Here is a 22,458-nt window from a genome sequence, read left to right as displayed (position 1 = left end):
CCCCGGCTATAACCCCATAGGCTTTGTACACGAAAATGACGGCTTATGACATTGCCCTTGAAATTATGAATTCTACGGACCTGAAACAACTTTTCGTCTCATGAAATCGATTAGAATGTGTGAAGGAGATATCAGACTACAACTTCTATAGGTTTAACTTGACATCAATTTAGTTATCTTCAAAGCGGAACGCTTTTTTTGCCTCTGACCCCTCCCCGGCTATAACCCCATAGGCTTTGTGCACACATATTTTGACGGGCTCCAAGCATTAGTACAGCTTGTAAATTTCATTACGCCTATTTTTTCTGTTTTATCATCGTATAATTTTAGTTGTAAGTTTTTTCTTCTTTTATAATATTTAAGATTACGTTTGTTTCAATTTCTTTCTTTCTCTTTGATAATATCATTTAGCATTCTTTACAACGTACTTTATATTCAAATTGGATATTGTGTGTGTTTGTGACAGCTCGCCTGGAGAAAAACAAGACAGAGCTTTGATGAATCTAAAAACTGCATATGCAGAACGTAATTAAATACATGTGCAGTTGTATTGTACATTGGGAATTTCTCGCTAAAAATAATATTGGCGAATACTTTACATGAGAAAGCAACTATTTTGGCAGGTTGGTTGTGAGTTGTATTCTAATTTTCCCATTTTTCGCACAATACTCATACTATAAGTGGGGCATAATTCGCCACTTTCATTTTATCCCATTGCATATAGCGCAACAACTCATAATCTCACTTTGGACGGCTTCCGATCCATTTTTGGTCATTCTTCACAAGTTTTAACCAATGTCATCCTTACAGTATTAGCTGTCGAAGCAGGGGCAGACGCACCATCACAGATTAGCAGAAATCAACCATGACTTTAAAGGGAAAGATTAAACTAAAACTGAAAATGCTATGATTTTGTTTAATTGCTCCTTGGTTTAAACGGGCACCGACACTTTATTAGTTTGATTAATTTCAATCAAACTTTATCAGAATCATCTTTGGCTTATCTAACATAAAATGAAGGATAGGTAAGGTATCTTCATTAACTCTTTTCTGCCATGACACAAACCCCTTTGTGCCACGTTCTTCTGAGACACCAACATTGTCATACTTTGGAGAAAACATTCCGGTTTTTTTATATCCATGCGAATTTTCATAGATTTCTGCTAAGATGGACATGAGTTATTGTGGTGAACAAAATTGAGGATAACATGCCAGGCTTCGCTTTGATGTAAATTGTATATAACACATACATGATTGCGTTCTTTTAAAATGACCAGCAGTTGTAGGCCTATTGCTGTGAAGTCATGACTTTTGCACACAAAACAGTGAGAGAAACTTAGAATTTACAGGCAAATCCAGGACAGAATACTGCTTGCTGGTCAATTCCCACAAAAAAAAAAAAAAAATGCAAGCTTAATGTAAGAGGAACAGAATCCCGAGAAACGCTTTAATTGTACTGTGGTATTTGGCGATTTATAGATTGGTTTGGGCGGATTTGTGGGTTTGAGCAGAATATGCGAAGTTGGCACGCCATTGACTGAGTCGGGCGTGCGAACGTGGCACATAAGAGTTAACTGCCCACATTTTGTATTATCATGCGTTTAGGAAAAAGTGGAATTCTATAGCTCACAGCGACTTTACCCGAACATAGTGAGTCCTATCCACCACTGCATGGCCAATCGCAACCACTCATTCTGGAATTAAAAGACTGCCTACAATTCATATTGTGGCAAGTATTCACAATCTTTCGCCAATGATATTCTTTAAACATTGGCTATCAAAATTTAATGAGAGGAACCATCTTTGACTAATCTAATAGAAAATGAGAGATAAATAAGCTTTCTGGTGTAGCTGCCTTAATTTCCAAGAATCATTCGGTAGAAAAAAAAAATCATTATTTTCTATCTCTCAGCAACTTACCAGAAGACAGTAGATTTAGGATTATTTTCCCAGCACAACAAGATATTTCCGACTTTGAACGGCTGCCATTTATTCACATTTTTCCAGTCTTCACAAACGTTGGCCAATCAAGTATTTCATATCACGGAACCAGGCCTACCTTCTTTAACGGGAACTTTTGAACAATTACCGAATATGCACTAACTCCCATCCACTCCGCCGACCCTTTATGCTTTTTCTGATTTCATCTAAACATTGTCAGAAAAAATATTTAATAAAATCAACAGGAAATTAGGAATCTACAAGATGCCCAGTTAATTGCTTTTAGGAATGCATTATGGAAGGCATCATAATATCACTGGACAAGACAAAAATGAAATTCTTCCTAAGTAGCTTCTTCTTCTTCTTCTTTTTTGTTGTTGTCCTTTTATAGCGCACAAACTCATTTCTGTCTCCGAATGACCGTCATACATAATATTTTCGCCAATCTTTGCAGACTTTTATTAAAATCATCTATTATGTATGTGGTATGTGTATGTGGTATACTTTTGCATTGGGTGGATATGTGTCAGTGTTTTGGGTGCGCAGCCGCACACAGACGCTCTGGGTGTGGATATTGTGTAGGGGTATGTACAGCCGCAGAGCTACTATAGCCCTCATGGTTCAGCTGTACACATGTGATGTGGGCGTGTATGAGGCGTGGGTAGGTGCGGGTGTGTCTGTGTGTGTGCGCGTTTGTGTGTGCTTGTGTGTGTGTGTGTGTGTGTGTGTGTGTGTGTGTGGGTGTGGGTTTGCGTGTATTATTTTTTAGTGTTGGGTGGGTGGGGTCCCGACCCATGCATGCTTTTTGCGTGTAATAAGACAAGTCATGTACCGGTACATGTGCAGGGACCAAGTGCAATATTTTGATTATTACAATACATGTACTTCCTGTACTTGTTTAGTGTTATATTACTTGTCTCTCAGTTATGTATACATAGATATTTATTTTCCTTTACACGTGAAATTTTTAATGGAGACTGTTGTAAAGATTTTTATGCCGTAGTGCATGACAATAAATGATCTGAATCTGAATCTGAATCTGAATCTATTAAGTATTTGCTATAGAATGTGTGAGGGTGGACACAATTCAAAGGGAAGTTTACACACAGGCAAAAAGAAACAGACTTCTTCCATTTTTGCTTTTATTTGAAAAAAAAAATGAAGGAAAATTTGTCTGGCACAGCTCTTATTGATACATATCCTGCAAATCTGGTGAAAATCCCAGATCATCTGTTCTTGAGATCCGTAAGATTTTATACTTTCGACCTACCAATCCCCAAATAAAATCGTTTCTACATAAGTAAGACACCTTGCGAGGTAAGTGAAAATCCTGATCATCAGAGCTGCCAAGTCTCACGCATTCTGCGTGAGACTCAAGCATTTAGGGGTCATCTCACGATCTCACGCATGGCACCCATTTTTCTCACTCATCGGGCGAAGTCTGCAACTTGGGCCTATAATAATGAGCATAGCTCAAAAGATTTAAGTGATAGTTAGAAATGAAGGTAAATTCCCTTTTGTCTTTAAAAAATAAGTAAAAAATAGTCACTTCTCAAGACATTAAGTATGCACCTGATCGCACCACGAAGAGCTAAAAATTGAAAAAGCTCCCTACCGTGGGAGGCCACAGGGGGAAAAAACCCCTCCCACACCCTCGCTCGCGCGCACATTCGCATGTCGAGATGCCGAGTCATGAAAATCTCACTCATAAAATTGTTTTGAACTTGGCATCCCTGGATCATTCGTTCTTGAACTGTACTGTAGGAGATTCAGCTTAAAGGGTGTGTACAGTTTTGGTTGAGGTGAGGATTTACCTTTTAATGTTTTGCATGATATTCAGAAACCACTCTATGAGATGCCAAAGAGCAAGCAATTGTAAGGGGTAGGCCCTATCGACAGTTTGAAATGCCTGAGATATCCAAAAACAAGGTGAAACAAAGAGATCCTAATAAAAGGCGTGGTCTGTCATCTTTTATAATTATCACTTTTTTTTGATATCTCAGCCATTTCAAATCACATCATTTACATCCAAATAAACGTTGAATCCTTTTCAAAATTACATCCCTGGATCATTCGTTCTTGAACTGTACTGTAGGAGATTCAGCTTAAAGGGTGTGTACAGTTTTGGTTGAGGTGAGGATTTACCTTTTAATGTTTTGCAAGATATTCAGAAACCACTCTATGAGATGCCAAAGAGCAAGCAATTGTAAGGGGTAGGCCCTATCGACAGTTTGAAATGCCTGAGATATCCAAAAACAAGGTGAAACAAAGAGATCCTAATAAAAGGTGTGGTCTGTCATCTTTTATAATTATCACTTTTTTTTTGATATCTCAGCCATTTCAAAACACATCATTTACATCCAAATAAACGTTGAATCCTTTTCAAAATTACATGCTCTTTCATATTTCATCAGATGTATCTTATTATCTCACTTAGGAATGTGCAAAACAATAACATGAATCCCCACCTCAACCAGTACTCCTTCTCATTGTACGTTTCTACAAACACTTCAGGAACCTGTGACCTTTGACCGCAATTCTCGTGAACCCTGAAAGTTTGATGAAAATCTAATGATGATCTGTTCTTAAAGGGAAGGTAAACCCAAAGAGCAATGTGGATTGAGTAAAACCAGCAACATAAGTAGAAAACATCAGTGAAAGTTTGAGAAAAATCGGACAATCGATGCAAAAGTTATGAATTTTTAAAGTTTTGGTGCTGGAACCGCTGGATGAGGAGACTACTAGAGGTTATGACGTATGAGAGGACAACAATACAAAGAGAATATAAAGGAAATTCAACAAAAATTCATTTTTCTAGCATTATGAAAGATCACTTGACTAGCCGCTTTCAGGAAGCAGGGGGAATCATTGCTACCCTTAACATATGTCAGTATCAAGTTGACAGAATTTGTAATTTTCATGAAAAATGGATTGTTGTAGAATTTTCTTTATATTTCCTTTGTATTGTTGTCCACTCATACGTCATAACTACTCGTAGTCTCCTCTTCCAGCGGTTCCAACACCAAAACTTTAAAAATTCATAACTTCTGCATCAATTGTCTGATTTTCTTCAAACTTTCACTGATGTGTTCTACTAATGTAGCTGCTTTTACTCAATCCACATTGTTCTTAGGGTTTATCTTCCCTTTAAGTTATTACACTGAGAGATTTATCTTTCTTAACCCTATAAAGCCCCCCTACCAGATTTTCGTTTGCCACTCCTTCGCCCTTCATCCGATTTCAACCAAATTTGGTGACTTTTCCTAAAATCTTATTGCAAACATTTTGATATATAATTTAGCTATATTTGATGTTGCTGGTTGCTATGGCAACCATAAACTGACAACCATGTCAGTCAGATTTTACGTCTTTTTTCTGTTCCCATTTCATTTAACAGCAATACAGTGTATGAAATAGGTATTTCTAGGCTGAAATTTGCTGAAGGAGCAAAGTTCGAAGTAGTTATGATCCTGTAAAGTTTTTCTTATTATTTCCTTTGTTTTTATGTGACAAAGGCATAAAACAATAGATATAAGAGAAATAATTGAAAACAATGATATTTTCTAAAGATTGCCTTATATTTTGAGTTATTTTAATTCCTTCACCCAATGTATGCCTCTAATATCATTAGTTTATCATATTATCAACGTGCAATCTCAAAATTCCAGTATTATGCAAACCCATATGAAATGTCATAACTATACATGTACCCATCCCAAACATTTCATCTCAGGTCTCATAATGTATCACTATGTTGATATGAATAGCGCCCCCATATGGTGACCTTGAGAAATTTCAACCATAACAAATAATACAATTCCATTTGCTTATCATTTGTGGCAAATATGAAAATGATTGGTGTATAATATGACATATATAATGGGGATGAAGAAATTATACAGAAAAATCATGTTTTTAGCGTATTTCCTATGTATTTCTTTATATTTTGGTAAATAGCGCCCTCCATGGGTGACCTTGTGAAAATTCAAATGTACGGTCATGTAGAGTATGAGTTACTCTACCCACGTGCCAAATATGACGATGATACATCAAATAATAAAAAAGTTATATACTGGGGGGCACAATGTGCCCCCCCCCCCTTGGGCCTGCGAGGGGTCAAAATAGCTTGGGCTTAATAGGGTTAGGCCCTAATCATTTTAGGATCCCATCGACCTTTGTCCCCAAAGTGATATTTTTTCTTACTTCGTTGAGAACAAACCCTGGAAGTGTGGTGAAAATTCTTCACAATTACCATTACGATCGGCCATGATCAAAACAGCCGCCATTTTCCTGTGGTTCTTGGCCGCTTAAAGCCACCATACATAGGCGATGTCGGCGGATTGTGCGCTCACTTCAGTAGGGAGTGCAAGTACATTTTGTATACTAGTACCAGGCGAATGCGTGCGCGCGCCGATGATGCTCAGCGATCGACGAACGAGTCTCGGTACATCGCTATTTTCTAGTGCATCTGGCAATATTTGTGGTTGTAAATTCAATTTTGAACGCTGCATTCGATCTGTAATAATGGCACTCAGAAGCTGAAACATGTAAGAATACCGTTAAACAATTTATATGATCAAATGATGTCGTTATAGGGTCACAATTGTCTTGTGCCCCTAAACTCAGGAGTACCCTTTGCTCTGCTGCAGCTGAGAGCAGGATTATCGTGCTATACATTATTACATATTGCATCGCAGAAAATTGCCATGATCGTGGCGCAAAGTGTGAGAAAGTTGGCAGTAGTCTGTGACATAATAGATTCCATTTTTGAACATCCTAGCTCCCGCCAGCTCACCACAACAGTTACGTGAATATTTTCATGCCTCTTCATCCATCCCGATCCCTCGCATCCCGATCCGACCCTATCACAAATCGCACAAACCAACCACACGGGCGAGGCTTGTGTGTGCCCGTAAATCGGTTGCTATACACACTTAGCACAGCGTCTGGTCAGGCTCGTTAAACGGTAACTGTATAGACGAAATTAACACTAACAGACTGACGAATCGGGGTTAGATTTTGATTTTTTTATTATCATTTCGCAGAATAATTTCACCAAGGCCACGAGTGGACATATGCTCTCTGCAACAGGTTAATTAGCGATTTCCTGCTTAAGATATAACACAAAATTCATTCATTTAAAATCATGATTGAAGCACGGAAGTTTACCACTCGTTGTGTTCCGTTGTGTGCCAGTGCACAGTACCCTGATTGTCTAGGGTCTGCTCGCACTCGATCACGCCGCGCCGCACGGGGAAGGGCGTAAGAGCAACAATGTGGCGTACCGTAAGAGCTTTTATCACGCACACGCACGTTGACACATTCACACACACTGCATGCATCCCAACGCGAAATCTCACACACATGAACACAGTACAGTGCCGGAAGACCCGCTGTCGACCCGCGGTGCCTGATGGGTACTCGAATTGGCCCGCACTGCTCGATTAGGGTAAAATCTCGCACCGATAATATAGGGCCGTAAAGTGCACAATTGCCCACTTACCTCCTTCAGAAGGGCTTAAAACCCCTCCCCTCCAGCTTACTCGTTATGTTGTGCGTCACTTTCCGGCAGTTTCTCATATAAATTTGAATCTGCTCTCCGTCAAGAATACGCACTGCATACATGCATTGACTTTACTATACGCTAAGTATCCGCTAAAGATTCGCTACGTACGGTACGTGCATTGCGTTTCGTGGGTATGGTTGGGGTATGCACTACTAGTTACTGGGCACAGTACACCCCGCATACATCGGGGCAGCGGAGCAGCGGAGCAGGAAAATCTCCATAGCCGAAGCCAACGCTCAGCAAGACTTCAAGCTGTCAATCAATTACGAATTATCAATGCGCACCTAAATAAAATAGTTACACATCTCTTATTGGAAGGAGTGAAAATAAAAATTCTGAGTATATATCAGGGCAGTAGAGTTAAATAATTTCACTTATATTGATTCTAAAAATATGTGTCTAGTGCCGTGATTAGTTTAAGAATGAAATTATAGACGTCGAAAACAGCGCGGATTGTTTTACTTGAAGCGGTGATGCGGTCGGGAGAATCGCACTCATTCACTTGGAATGCTTTTATTGTCAGTGGAAGTCAAAAGGTGCATTGTGAAAACACAGGTGGGTCGGTTTATAGGGCTGAGCAATCCGAGATGATTGATAGAACTGAAAACTGAAAACATTGTCGAAGAAATGTTTGCACGCGAGATAAACAACATTCGTATGCTCGGGCCGGGAATTATCGACTCTCTCTCAAAGTTACACGTATTGCGAAATTCTTTGCCCTTACAAAACAGCTAGCTTATATTGCCTTAGAAATAACAAGAGGATAACGTTTTCCTTCCTGTAAAAGAGCGCTGATAACCCAAGAAAAACTGTCTGCTCGATTAAAAAGAAGAAGAAGAAAAGATGAAGAAAGGGATGAAATATGATCTATTGAATATTTTGTGTTCGATTATGTACGTTCTGTGGGCGTGATCTGATTTCATTTCTTCTGCCCTCATGCAGTTCTGTTCTATGAATCGACGTTATTCCAAACGTAGGTAAATGTTCTTCTCTTCCTCCTGAATTCTTCTTCTTCTTTTACTTCTCCTTCGCAGCAGGATATAACATGATATAACCAACTTAGCTGGAGTTCCAGCTGGCTACAATTATTCAAACAGCTGTTAGTTTGTTTAATGTTATTGATGCGCAAAATTCCACGTGCTCATTTGTGCCTTTGATATGTTCGGTGTTTGAAGTCGTCATCTTTTCCAGCAGTCTGAAAATTAATTTTGAACTCAAAATACATAATATCGGGTGTATTTTACTTTTTTTATTTATGAAATGATGCTTTATTTTCCCTGATGATAACATTTATAAAACAAAAGTCAGAAATATCTATGTTTCGAGAGGCCCGGGTTTGAAACTATAGTGTACCCTCCCGGAAAGCCCATTTTATGGTGATTATCATGATTATGGTAACCTTCGATTACAGTTCTTTATATGTCAGATTAGTGCCCGGACGTGCCCAGTCGAGTATACATTGATTTTGTATTTGGTAAATCTTTTGCGCAACTTTTGTTCGAACATCCCTATCATCATTGTCGCTCATATTATACGGCCTACTGATGGAGAAAAGTAATTACCAACATGGTCCTTATACAATGGGACATGAATCAAAATTGTCTTCCCATATATGTGAGGCAATTATCCAGTTTGACACATAGGCATGATAGGCCTACCGCAATTATTTCTGAGTGGCGGCATCGAACATGAGTTCAAAGGGAATAAAGGCAGATGCGACTCCAATCTCTTGAACATCCTTGATCTTTAAAGGGAAATCCAGTGCAGATATAAGTTAGTCTGATAAAAAAGAGTAAAATCTTACGAGTTCAACGATCAAAATTTGACTGAAATCGAATGAAAAATAAGGAAGATTACGGCATTTCAAAGTTTTGCTAATTTCTGCAAAACAATTCCTGTACAGTACGTGGATATGAACATGCAAATGAGTGAGGTAACCATGTCATAACCTCACAATTTTCCATTGATCCTGTACCAAAAGAAAAAAAAATGACGAAAATTCAGTGAAGTCTAAAAAAAAATGATGTTATTCCTGGTTGAATAACTTCAGAATAGTGATCGGTTGGATATATCAGGATTTGAACCTCGGGCATAATTGCGTTTTAATGAAAAACTGAAAATTTCAAAATTGTACGTACAAACTGTATGGCAAGTTGTGAGGGTATGACATGCTGACTTTGTCATTTGCATATTCATATTGACCGTTCAAGAACTGTTTCCTGAAAAAATAATGAAAATTAACAATGGCATAAAAGTCCTTATTTTTCACCCGATTTCGATCAAAATTTTACCGTCAAACTCGTAATATTTTACTCTTTCTTATCAGACTAACTTATGTTTGGACTGGATTTCCCCTTTAATTAAGGGAAGGACCAGGAGGATCTTTTTTTCTTTCACAGGCATGCATACTACGAGAGAATTCTATTGATTCTTATATCCTCAGATTTGACTACGATGATTATGATATATATTTTCTGTCGTTGTTATGAATCCCGATTCTTGTCGGAAATACAAAGTATTTGTAGCAAATTTGGTGTTTTGAGAATGTCATGTTATACACTTCACAGGCGAGACATGTCACAAAACGACACCCTATGACATATTATGAGTAGGACCTACAACATAAACATTTCCTCGGATTATTCCATTTATTAGTAATAATTTCTGTTGCTTATTCGGTATATATATATATATATATATATATATATATATATATATATATAAAGAAAGAGATCTGAAAGACAGTGAGAGAGAGAGAGACAGAAAAAGTAGAATCTATAGTTTACAATTTGAGAGAGATATACGCCCTTGCGCATTTCCGTGAAAACGCAAACTTTGTTTCTTTCTTTTTTATTCTTATATCTCACACTTCCTTTGTACTTATTCCTTTCTTGCCTCTTCTTCCCCTTTCTATTGATTTAAAAGTCGTTATGTTTTGGATACAGAGGGCATGCGTAATTGCGCGTCTTTATACGGAGGTTTATCGAAGAACTCGATAGTAACTTGTTTTATGGCACACATGCAGCTGCATTAACTCCACTGCTGAGTAGCAATTTGACGAAAGTAAAGTGAAGTGAAGATGTATATCCAGTCCAATTTGTGGTTAGCTTTCGAAGTCTTGCTTACATCGTTGCACTAGACGCCGACACTAGACGACAGCAATTTCACACAATCCAACACTGCAAAAAGTCCGGTGTTAAATAGTGAACACCGAGCTGGTGTTAAATTTTCGGTGCTCATTTATGGTGTTAAATTAACACCTCCGGATGTCATTTCCAAATTTTAAACTGTTTTTTGAAGAGTTTCTTAGTAACTGCACTTCTTGTTGATTTTTAATTTAAACAAGACGATCAAGAATTTTACATTAGAATACTAGTTTTTTTGAAAAAAATGTGAAAATAAATTTACACCAAAGTAACACCAGCTGGTGTGGTCTCTTATTGAAGCTGGACGGGTGTTAAACCATTGATATTAACACCAACAAATATCAAATCAACACCATGTGGTGTCATTTTTGGGTTCTAGGAACAGTACCCCCTGGAAAACCACCCTCCGGATAACTACCACCCGGATAATTACCCCCCAGGACAATTCCCCCCTAGGGCAACTACCCCCCGGACAACTACCCTCCAAGGGCAATTACCCTCCAGGGTAATTACCCCCTAGGACAACTACCCCCCGGACAACTACCCTCCAAGGGCAATCACCCCCCAGGGCAATTCCCCCTTAGGAAAACTACCCCCTGGATAACTACCCCTCGGATAACTACCCCTGGATAACTACCCCCTCGGATAACTACCCCCTGGATAACTACCACCCGGATAACTACCCCCTGGATAACTACCCCCCGGAGAACTACCCCCTGGATAACTACCCCCCGGAGAACTACCCCCTGGGTAACTACCCCCAGGATAACTACCCCCCGGATAACTACCCCCCGGATAACTACCCCCCGGATAATTACCCCTCGGATAATTACCCCCCCCCGGATAATTACCCCCCGGATAATCATCCCCCCCCCCGGATAATTACCCTCCGGATAACTACCCCCCCCCCCCCGATAATTACCACCAGGATAATTATCCCCAGGTTAATTACCCCCTCCTCCGATAACTAGACCCCAGATAACTTCCACCCGATAACTACACCCTCCGATAACTTCCCGAGGATGATTACCCCGGATAAGCAAGCCTACAACTCCCCCTCCCCTATAACTATCAAGACGAAAATTACCCCAGGACAGTGCACCACGCCAATTACCCCCTGGGTACCTACCTCCCGGGTCATTGCCCCCCCCCCCCCCCCATCTTACCTTTAATAAAAAGAATATCATTACTACAGGAAACGAAGTTCTTTGTATTATTTGCCAGGAATCACGGAGATGCCATACTGATACATCATTTTATGAAAACAACATCTTAAAGATTTACGATTTGTATCGTTTGCACTTAGGACAATTTATGTAATTTAAGCTTAATTTCTCCCTCTGTATTTTGACTCTATGTTCATAAAAAACGAAGCTGTCCCTTCATATCCTACCCGGTAATCCAGTAAATGTCAATGCCTTTAACCAAACTATTTTCGCTAAATCTGTATTTTCTTTTACTGTTCCGAAATTTCGGATTTCTCTTGATAGTATAGTATAAAAGAAGTTTTAAGTTTGAATGCCTTTACCATTGAACTAAAGACATTTTGAAGAATGTTACACTTCAGAATGAGTTAAACTTTTTGCAATATTTTTTAACCACAATTGTCTATCGTTTACCACAACTCCATGTAACACTTCTTTATTTTAAGGAGCTTATATCTCATGCCTCACGTGCCCTGGTTTTGACCCATCATCTTCCTCTTCCCTCTCGCTTTTCTCTGTCCACTGTGAAGGTAGTCTATTCCTGTCATTCATAACTCACCTTTCCTCTTTCTCTCATTACAAGGGATTTATCTCGTGTGTGTTCATGTGCAGTGCACTCCCGTTAAAACGAAATGCTCAGGACCGGCAGTTTTTTTTTTTTTCGTTTTAACGAAATTTCGTTGTAACCGAACAAATATAATATGCAATGTATAACGAAAAGAAGGAAACCACGCATAAAAAATTTTGTTTGTTGAATCCTCATCATACGCTGGAAAGCTATGTGAAATGGGAGAATACCTTTTTAATTTCGTTTAAATATTACATTTTAAAAAGAGCATAAAGTTGTTTGTGTTGTCACACATGTGTAGAAAATGACGGTGTAGGATTTGGTTACAGTTCGCTATTCCAAAGGTTCTTTTCTTACTAAAGTACGTTACTCCGAAGACTCCTTATTCCGAAGTTTCGCCATTCCCGGGATTCCGATGGTTTGTTTATGTGAAGGTTCGCATTTCCGCAGAATCATCATTCCGAAAGTTCATAATCTAGATCAAAACAATATATTGTTCATTTTCCGAAGGTTCGTTGATCTGAAAATGAAATGAGGTTCGTCATTCTGAAGGTTTATAAATAAAAAAAAAAAGAAAAAGGTTCACTAGTCAGAAAGTCCGTTGTTCCGAAGGCTTTTTCATCCGAAAATGAAATAAGGTTCGTTATTCCGAAGAAATTTTGTTAATGAAAAAAAAGATGAGAAAGGTTAGTTATTTCGAAGATTTATTTATCTTAAGACGATTATAAAGATTGCAATTCTTAAGTTTTGTTAGTGTACTCTCCTTTTTCCACCATGGATTAACGATACTTTTTGTAATGTTCCGATTAACGAACGTTTTGAATTCCTATCATTTTCGGACTAACGAACCGTATAAGAATAAGAATAAGGACCATATTTTATTATCGAATTAACGAACCTTTGGAATAACGCCAAAATGTGCTTAATAACAAACCCTCTTTCATTTCCGAACTAACGGACATTTAGTTGTATCAGAATCTGTGTGTTTTGTATTAAAGGACTTCGGAACAATGAAACAAACCTTATCTGAATTCAAATTATTTTATTACAACAACGCAAGTTCCCCTCGGAAACTGTGCGTGATACACGGAGTGAACATTTAATGATGCGTTCGCTCATGCAGAGACGCTTTAATAATGCTTGTTCCGCTACGCATTTTCGAATGCGATCCGCATTTCGTTATAACGGAGCGCATTTCTTTTGTTTTTCTTTGTCAGTGGCGCTCAGAAAAGACTTCGTGATAACGAAAATTTTGTTATAACCGTCTTCGTTATAAGCGAATTTTGTACCATAGACTTTAATGGCGATAATTTTGGGACCAGAAGTTTTGCTTCGTTATAACGAAATTTCGTTATAACCGTGTTCGTTGTAACGGGAGTGCACTGCATCTTTATTTGTGTACTTCGTCTCTGTCTTAATTTGCTTTCTTTGCATTGTTTCATCAATTTTGTAACTATTTTACTGTTATACCGTTAACGCTCATTTCAGAATTGCCCTATTGCATTATTGGGCATATTAACAACTAGTATATCAAGGATGTGGGAAGAGATTGTCACCTCCTTGGTATGATCACTGCAGAACATTACCTCCCTTGACAATTACTCCTTATTAAAATTAGGCTCCAAACAATCACCCCTCTTACAATAACTCTCCCCCAGAAAATTACGTCTCTCATTGTTATTTTCGAACACATTAGCTATTTGAATTGAAAAAAAAACCCAACCTTTTTTTCATATCGTCTGGTTTTGGTCGAGACCTAACTTCAGGTTTTAAACATCTTTTGGGTGAGATAATTAGAAACCCCTTACGAAATATTAAAGAGCATGTTATTCCAAGAAGGATTCAATTTTTTGAGAAAAAAAAATACTCTTGAAATGGCCGGGATAAAACAGAGCAGCCCTATAATGTAAAAAGGATTCTGTCAACTACAACTCTCCCTAGATCTATTCAAAAAGAGGGTGCAGGACAAAAGACTTCGTTAACAACTAGGGGTGTTTTGTAAAAAAAAAAAAAAAAATACCGTTAAACTCGTAATATTTTACTCTTTCTAATGAGACTAACTTATATTTGAACTGGATTTCCTCTTAAAGTGTCGAGAACATTTAATTTGAAAACTAGCACAATTCTACTTGTATGTAAAACAAGCTGTAATTTTACTCTCATGACAGATTAGGGCACCTTTTGATAAAAGTTGCCAGTTATGACATCTTGTTAGTATCTAATAATTTCAATAAAACCATGGGTTCTGCTTGATTGATAAGCTCGAGTCACTGACTTGTTACCATGGACCTGCTTTGATCGACCTACAACGATTGGTAATTGTGTGGAACTGACAGCTTGTCAGGACTGATAACTTTCATAAAACCGTGCCCGGATCCTATCAGAAATTATGGCTTTATATCGAAGAGTCCCTCGCTAATGTTAAGGGAATATGAATTGCAGTGAAATCAACTCTCCTTTTCTTATGTTTATCGTCTATCATGTGTTATAACGGTAGAAAATAAATGACAAGCCAAAAGAGTGATGACAGTGTAAGAGAAAGGTGCATCTTCTGATATGGTGTTATGAACTTATGGAAAATATACGACGGGTGGTAACTTTCGGGGGGGGGGGGGGGGCGGGGAGGGAGGGTTGTCCAGTAGGTAAATATCAGGAGGGGGCGGGGGGGGGGGGGTTCGGGGTATTGTTAATGGGGGGGGGGGTAGTAATCCGGGTGGTAGTTATCCTAGGGGTAGTTATCCGGGGGGTAGTTATCCGGGGGGTAGTTATCCGGGGGGTAGTTATCCGGGGGGTAGTTCTCCGGGGGGTAGTTACCCAGGGGGTAGTTCTCCGGGGGGTAGTTATCCAGGGGGTAGTTATCCGGGGGGTAGTTATCCAGGGGGTAGTTATCCGGGTGGTAGTTATCTGGGGGGTAGTTATCCGGGGGGTAGTCATCCAGGGGGTAGTTACCCAGGGGGTAGTTATCCGGGGGGTAGATGTCCTAGGGGTAATTGCCCTTGGGGGTAGTTGCCCTAGGAGGGTAGATGACCGGGTGGTAGTTTTCCTAGGGGGTAATGGCCCTGGAGGGTGATTGCCCTGGGAGGGTAGTTGTCCGGGGGGTAGTTGCCCTAAGGGGGAATAGACCTGGGGGGTAATTATCCGGGTGGTAGTTATCCGGAGGGTAGTTGCCCAGGGGGTAAGTGCCCGGATACGTCATTTTTGAATTAACACCAGTACAGTGTCAAAATAACACCAGGTACAGTGTCAAATTAACACCACGAAGTGTCAGGTAAACACTTTTCTGTTCAACACCATCACAGTGCATTTTTAACACCTGTGGGTGTGGTCCTTTATTGAAGTTTGATCGGTGTTAGATTTAACACCCGTGGTGTTAAATCTAACACCGATGTTTTTACAGTGAAGAGAATTTATTACATTTGTCTTTGATGATTCATGACAGACAAATAAAGGGGGACTATATATGTGTAACATATTTAAAGTCTTCAAATAAAACAAGAAAGGTGGAGACATTCACAACTAACAAAGGCAAAACTAATACAGGTCCATCTCTCTGTTTTGCAAAGAAAATGCTATAGCCTTGCTTTTTAAAATTCAAAATGTGATCATACGTTCTTTGTTTCGTTTGTAGGTTATGCATAATGTTCAAATCATATTCAGTTTTAAGAGACGGTCATCATATCAATCTTTTTCAGCTTCTTAGCACGTAGCCTACCTCAAAACTGTAAGTGATAACTCCCACTCCTATATTTTCCTAGTAACAAGAGAGATCACGCATGGACTACAATTCTTAGGCAAATCATCACCATTTCTTTTTTCAATTGATAATTTTAACCCGTTCCATGCCGAATTCTGAGATCCCCTTAGATTAAAAAACAGGCCACCAGGTTCCTGCAGTAGGGAATGGGTTAATTAGATTGTAAATCGAAGTAAAGAGCAAGAAAGTTAAACAGCTGTATATTGTATTTGCATGTTTGCTTTGTTAAAAGAAGGTACACTGTTCTGGGAGGTCACTGTATGGCCTTTCGAAATATCTTTATTGAATAAAATATATCAGAATTCAATTCTCTATTACGCGGCCCACCCGCGCTACATGACTGGTCCTTCAACGGTAGAGGGCGGACGACCATAATGTCTGAAAAGTCACTACTTGTATCTTGCTTCTTTGGTTATCATTCGGTTATACCCGACGTGTTACGCCTTACGGAAGCTTTTAATTCCACAATTTAATTGATGTTGCTGTGCTGGTTAGAACCTCTATCTGGCGACAATAGTTGGCACGATGTTTCTAACACATTTACAAAAAAAAAAAAAAAAAAAAAAAAAAAACCGTAAAGGGAAATCATAATTGGGTATTTGTATCAGGAGAGGAGGTCCGTGTCAAACCCACACGAAGCTTGATGTTTGCAATGCTACTACTAATCCTTTTCGATCCTGAACGCTTTTCTTAGAAACTATCAATTTCCTAATGATTGATTCTCCTACGACGGTTTCAAGTGCCTAAGCTGTTTCTCTGAACTCAAAATACTGCTCCCTACCCAAAACTGCCAAGGGTTCAGTATTACCGGTAACCAATCAATGCACCGACATTCGATTGGAAGGATGGGCTTCAATTCTTCAGTGTTCCCCAGATCTTTGATGATACAGGGCAGGGACATTTTTCAAGGTATCGTGGATGAAGGCGCTGGACTTTTAAATTAAACGTTAAACAGAAGATCCATAGGGAAGGACTCCTGCCTGCTGACGTTTACATCCCTGCACGATAAATCCTCTTTTTCTTCTTGATCTAGATGTCAAAGTGGGAACCTAACAATACAGTGCTTATTGGCAGGGCCCCTCTCAGATAGCGCTACAAAAATAAGGATACTTTACTAAGACCTTTATCAGTATGTAATATTGATTTTGTCTTCGTTGTATGTTTTGTGCATCGTATTAACATCAAAAGTGTAAGAACTAGAAGTATTTTAATCAAAAGTATTAAAAGTAATTGAATCAGGATATGATTTGTAATCACCTCATTTTTTCGTTCCCCTTTCTTTCTCTCTCCCGTCTTCCCGCACCTCCATTCTTAATCTATTTCTTTCCCTCCCCTTCCACCCCCCCCCCCCCCTCTCTCTCTCTCTCGCTCTGGGAAAATTTCAGGATTTATTATAAATTCATTTTCGTTCATATAAGTTGATATATGGTAACAATATTGTTCCAGAAAAAAAAAGACATTCATACTGGATTGATAAAGGTCTTAGATTATTTGGTACCATGTGGTTTGTAATGAAATCCCACTTTATCAATCCCACACACCTTTTGCACCAGTTTATAGTTTTAGCCTACATACCCCAGTTGTGTTGCCATTTTTTTTTTTTTTGTAATGTTGTAAGAGGTCCAAGTGAATTGAAAAAAAAAAAAACCCAACATTTCTTTGTAAACAATGTCACATAACAAGAGTTATGTGTGGGACATGGTTCTGTACCTAGTCAATCCCAAAAGATACAAGTCAAGGACAACCAAACGCCTACGTCCTCCTTCAAAACTGTCATCCTCATAATACACCAACCCCCATGATGAGACTATTATGAAGAAATTGTTCGCAAAAACCAATAAGTCCATTTTTGAAGATTTTGAAGTACAGTCTCTGGCATAAGGTACAAAATAATACTTTTTAAATGATATATTGGTCGCTACATATAAAGGTACATTTTTGAAGTTACGATCAAAAGAAGCAAAAATTTTCTTATTATTCTCTTTATTTCTCTTGACCTTTAATCGCAAATATCTCCATTTGGCAAATATGGACTTATCGGTTTTTGCAAACAAACTCTTCATATCAACTGACAGCAATAGCAAAACTGGTCACAGCTGAACGATCGTCACCTCACTGCATGTTGCCTTGGGGTATACTGCCCTACTTTGGCAAAAGGAAGCAAGTGAAGTGACATTTCTCGTAAAAGAGCAAAATGTGTCTGTCATTTACACTGACGTCAATGGACTATCATGATGTCTTATATAACATATCTCTTAGTAGGATAAGTGTTTCTGTATGAAATTTGGCCTGGAAGAAGAGCTTATTATGTGAATTATGAAAACATCAATAACTCAAATTCAGATGGTATGTCACTTACTTCATTATGCCAAAGTAGGGCAGTATAAAGATGCAACCTTTTCATAGCAGATGCTATACATACTATGTCTAAAATCAACAAGCAGGTTTGGCAACATATATCATTCAAATTTATGAATGCTTATGTATTTGTATTAGGTGATGGGAGTAAATTTAAATACCCATACATGGTTAGTAACTTTTTTTTTCTTTTGGTTAAGCTTGTGTTGAAACAGTCATGAACCTGTTACACTTTGTGTTGCTATTATGTGTTACTACCAAGTATGACAATGAGGTAAGACAAACTTTCTGGTTGCTATGGAAACCCTTTGTTCTCCTGACGTGCATTAAATCTGAATACATTACACACCTCTCTTATTGCTTGCTCATTCCTTTCATCAAGCTCTCGAGATGAATACACAGATGATGGAAAACAACTTCTGAAACACTCTGTGTAGAGTTTCTTGTATTTTATTAGTTTTATTGTTCCCCTTTCAGCATTAGTTACTGACATGTTACATCACTCATTTCCACAGCCACTCACATCTACAAAGCATCCATGACAATACAATAAGCATCAATCTCTGGTTTAACCCACTGAGGACCACCCATTCACATGCTATGGAGATCCCGCAGCACAACAAATCGCCAGTGGATTCGTAAGGTTAACCCCACAACTTTGCGACTCTCATTGCGTGCCTGATCAGACTCTTGCTAAGATCGTGAACTCTCACGAGTCGACAAATAAAAAGTTCATTCGTTCCGCTTGATCTGTGACTCGTCACGCATAAAACCATGCGCAACATGAGGCCAAGATCATATGAACTTTGATGGAGTGTTACAATCATATGTACTCACAGTCAATAATAGATTGCTTCTATGACCACCAGTAGTTGTAGCGTGTTTACCCTTCACTGTGTTACATGACACACATGAATAAGCCCTGTATTTACTGTCATTTTTCTCTTTCTCACTTGTTACAGATTGACATGATGGCATTCCATAAGAAAATTTGATCTCTCTTTTTTTTCATTGTGCAATGCTTTTTCACACTATTTACAGCTCCCTGGGCAAATAGGGGTCAAAAAGGTCAGACTGAAATCGCTGTATCTTGTCAAATGCACACGTTGTTGACGAGCAAGTCAAATCACGGGTATCAAAAATCGTTCAGGCTTTTCCCTGACTGCCTGAGCTTGTCATGATGGGCAGTTAGGGCAATGAGCCAATATTGGTACAGTTTCTTTTAGAACTGAGTAAGAACGCGACTGTCACTGGAATGAACTGTCAGTAGCTTCTTTTTATCAATAAATTTTGATTGACTTGTATTTGATCAACTTGTACCGGTGTTCGGTTAACATGTGATTGACACGTCCATCCACATTTTGACGTCTCCATTCACTTTCTTTCCTCCGCAAATAAAACAGAAATCCCACTGAATTGACTGACAGGACTTAATTTTTGTGAATGGATTGAAGAGATTGAAGGTAATAGGCATTAGCTAACTGTAAAAGCACACTATGCTCTGCATTTTCTCACATGTAGTACATGCTTAGTCCCTGTGCCAGGAACTGAACGTAAATTATATAGAGAGTATAATTATGAAAAGGAAAAGCTGTATACTTAGTAGAAGAGGGGGAGAGAGCTAACAATAATATGTAGTCGTACATCTATATACTTCAATAGGGGCTTCTGACATGACTTGTTCTTTTTATAACACTTCACATTTTTGTGAATACCGTTAGTGCATGACATCACTTCTTGTATTTTTTTTTTAACACTATATTCCAGTAAACTTGCATTTCTGGGCACTCAAACATTTCATCCTGGTTTTCATCAAACATCATGGGAAATTACAGAGGGCATACTGTAATGTCAGCCTTATTTGACCATTAAGTGTTTGTCTAGCATAATCCTCCACCATGCTACCATCTCAGTCCACTGTGCCACTACTCCCCCGCCCCCCCCCCCCCCCACACCCCTCCTAACACACATTTTTGAAAACTGGATGGTTTAGTTAAGTACATTCTCGATTTGATAGTGCTTTGCGTTGACAGGTGGGCAGTACATTTCCCTACAGCTACACTTGTCTATCAATTCCACTTTTTCTGTTGGCGGGTCACCTTTTTTTTTTTCTTTCTTTTTTCGTCCAATCAACAGAGGGCCACTTTTATCCTACCTCAATAGACGCAACATGTCTATACCACCAGCACAGGTAACGTAGCACTCCACACACAGGTTCAATATATATATCATGCTCAATTTTGATATGCAATTACTCAAGTTTCACATAGAGTTTATAAATATGTACATGTTCATAATTAGTTACTGAAGTTATATTCATTTATGTCCATGCTTGCTCTCACTCTCTCTCTCTCTCTACTTCCCTCTCTCTCTCTTTCATTATCTACAAGCTTAACATTTAAGTGCAATGCTACCATTCCGTCACTCAAGCAGAACTTACAAAGATGTGTGAACTTCAGTACTCTCCAACAAAAGGTTTCCTCAATTTTCGCTTTGTGAAACAGGAACATTGTCGCTAGCCTACCATCCTGACTTAGAAGGTAGAAATATGGTAAACCCGGACCACTGATGTATCGTGAGAGCTTAAAATATGACAAACAACAAATAGCTTCATGTTTACATCTGGATAATTTAAAACAAACTGTAACAGAAACAGAAACCAAGTAATACAAGGAAACATACACATGTGTAACACTAATATGGATGTATAACTGCTTTTAAAATGTACACATATTACAAAGTGAAAAAATGAGCATGGACGTCAACTCCTCTGAGATTCTATAATGCTTCAAATAAGAAATTTATATGAAAGCATTCGCTCCAGTCATTGTACTGGCCGGCATACCGATAGAAGAAGTTTGAAATCAATGCTCCCAATCATTTCTAAATGGTAAACTATTTTGTCATTTCAAAGGGCAAAGTCATATCCTGAACGAAAGCCAACGAACTCTGCAAGATAATGAAGCGACAGGGTTTACACGGTGACTATAGTGTGAAATATATTTATGCAAAAACATTGTAAATACATGTGTTCAGTCATGGGAAAAAGCATACAAACACACACACACATATGCACACATACACACACGTCGATGTATGTGTACCGTCATGCAAATCAACTTGATTATCTTACTCACTGCTCTCTAAACAAAGATACTCAGCCAAATATTTCCTTTTTGATCTAAATCATGTTATGTGCAATAAACAAACAGCTTCACTTTTGTTTTTACCCACAAAAATATAGCAGATGTACAGGATTCAATAATGATTTGTATGATAATAAACAATAATAATCTCTATCATTTTTTTTCTATTTACACAGCTGTTCATTGGTTATTACGGTGATAACACTTCCTTTTGAATTGACAGACCTCCACAATACACAGCCACAGCACATCCATCTGTAACATACACTTTAGTTTATGCCTCTACCCAATCAATTCAAGATGCATCATCTACAGCACAAATTTTGTTGGCTTCTACTGGAGATTGACAGAGGGACTCGTCCGTGAAAATAAATGTCTGCAATGCATGTCGATGAGGGCTTCACACAGATTCACCCCCACATGTGGTGAGTTTGGAACATTCCAGAAAACAAAAGATGGAGGCATGGAGAGTTTGGGAATATCCCTACAAGGTTTGTGGATTGTCCCACTTTACAACGGGTGGATATCTATGAACATTCAATCACATACACTCAGCATTATATATCACTTCCTTTACAAAGTAGTATGTGTCTCCTCCTCTAATAATATTCTGATAGTTTCTTAGTTCAGGTATTATAAAGTTCACAAATTGCTATGTATGCACACAACAGCATACAAGTTAAACATACACATCCATAAACAAAAATAAAAGGTTGGTCAGTGGCAACTTCTGTAGGTTACTTCTTCAAGGACAATGATATGCTCAGGAGCTGC

General features: G+C 38.6%; 1 protein-coding gene across 1 annotated transcript in view; it reads right to left on the bottom strand.

The window, feature by feature from the left end:
• The window catches only part of LOC139718528 (catenin beta-like), a 67,536-nt gene extending 59,895 nt beyond the window's left edge, over positions 1–7,641 (bottom strand). The window contains exon 1 of the mRNA XM_071629999.1: positions 7,445–7,641. The gene's annotated coding sequence lies outside the window, so the exon portion shown is untranslated. The remainder of the gene's footprint in view (positions 1–7,444) is intronic.
• Between the last annotated feature and the right edge of the window lie 14,817 nt (positions 7,642–22,458).

Source organism: Diadema antillarum, unplaced genomic scaffold (assembly GCF_040938485.1).
Source record: "Diadema antillarum isolate AM-2024a unplaced genomic scaffold, OU_Dant_1.0 scf00000095, whole genome shotgun sequence".
NCBI lineage: Eukaryota > Metazoa > Echinodermata > Echinoidea > Diadematoida > Diadematidae > Diadema > Diadema antillarum.
Note: the sequence above shows the minus strand (reverse complement) of the source record. Positions and strands in the feature narration are given on the sequence as shown.